The sequence below is a fragment of the Corvus brachyrhynchos genome, unplaced genomic scaffold (assembly GCF_000691975.1).
Source record: "Corvus brachyrhynchos isolate BGI_N302 unplaced genomic scaffold, ASM69197v1 scaffold58, whole genome shotgun sequence".
Lineage (NCBI taxonomy): Eukaryota > Metazoa > Chordata > Aves > Passeriformes > Corvidae > Corvus > Corvus brachyrhynchos.
The window spans coordinates 1,861,687-1,863,429 of record NW_008239539.1 but is presented as its reverse complement, the minus strand read 5'-3'; positions in this window follow the sequence as shown (position 1 = coordinate 1,863,429).

Genomic DNA, 1,743 nt, shown 5'->3' with positions numbered 1-1,743 from the left:
GCAAAGGAGGCTCAGGGGGGCCCTTGTGGCTCTGCACAAGTCCCTGACAGGAGGGGGCAGCCGGGGGGGGCAGGCTGTGCTGCCAGGGAACAGGGACAGGAGGAGAGGGAACGGCCTCAGGCTGGGCCAGGGGAGGGGCAGGGTGGATATTGGGAAAATTTCTTCAGGGAAGGGTGGTCAGGCACTGGCACAGCTGCCCAGGGCAGTGCTGGGGTCACCATCCCTGGAGGGATTTAAAAGTGGATGTGGCACTTGGGGACAGGGGTCAGTGGTGGCCTTGGCAGTGCTGGGGAATTGGCTGAACTCAAAATTCTTAGAGGGCTTTTCCAACCTTTATGATTCTGTGATTCTACTCTATGATCACTAAAAAGCTACATAAACATCTTGTGATCCCTTGTCGCGGGTTGGGTTTGTAACCGGGTGGAAACACCAATTTAGTGTAGTGGTTTGGTCCAAAATACTCATTACTGTTTATCTGCTGTGAGATAAGAATTAGGAGAAATGCAAAACAGGCACCAAACTTGAAAGAATATAAAGAAGTTTATTAACAGACCTAAAAAAAGAAAAAAAAAAAAATTATACCACCTTCAGAACTCTCCTCCTCCCCCCACCTTCCTCCCTTCTCCCACTGACAATGTGAAAAGACAACCCTTAAGATGTTCAGTCTGTTTACCACTTCCATAATAACCTTGTTCAGTCCATTTAGAAAGAGAAGTCTCTTCTTGCTCATGCTATGAAAACATTATCACAACGAGACAGCCGCCCACTTCCAAATATTGTTCAGTCCATTTAGGAAGAGGAGTCTCTCTGCCTGCGTGTGAGTCCTTTCCCCCGACTTGCAGCTTTTCCCGCAACTGCTTTCGAGGGTCCACTCTTGAAGTTTTTTGGGGTACAATTTTAAGGTTGAGCCGTTCAGAAACAAAAACAGAGGCCCTTCTCCTTCCCTGGGAGCAAAGGGTCTTCATCATCTTCATCGTTAGGACTATCTCTGGGAGCATCTCTAGGGACTGAGGTTTTCTCCTCTCCCGTTTGGAGCAAAAGTCCTCATCTGGTTCATCTCTAGGGACTGAGGTTTTCTCCTTTCCCATTTGGAGCAAAAGTCCTCATCTGGTTCATCTCTCCCTGTCCAAAACTTCCCATGAAATTACAGCTGCGTCAGCATCTGCCTATCTCAGCGCAGGTGCTTTTGCTCACGAGTTGAACACTCCACCCCCCATATCTTCATGAAATTACAACAGGATACTCTGATATATCATAGCTTCACAACAGAATTTCAGCTTTAAGCATCTCCTCTCTCTCTTCCCTCAGGTTTTCAGCTCTTCACAGCAATAAAAAGGGTTAATCTCACCTCGGCCTGGCAGCTTTGCACGGCTGGAACAGGTCCATGGCTTCAGGATGGCCGTGGCCCGGCCCGGCCTGGCCCAAGCAGGGCCTGGCCGGGCCCGCTGGGCCCTGCTCGGGTCCTGCAGCCACCTGTCCCAGTGCCGGAAACGAGAGAGAGCTTGGAGGGGGAGTTTGCCTATTCTTAAATGTGGATCACAGAGGTGATCACAACTTTAAGTGGCTTAGAGAATTGTCCATATTCAAACTGGCCAGCTGATAGGTTCTATCAGTTCCCAGAGGAAACTGTAAGCACCCCTTAGCAAGGACGTCCCTTCCGGGACTATGCTTGCTAACCTATGACATCCCTACAAATTCTCACTCTGTATTTTGTACAGAAAGAAATCATAAAATCATGAAATG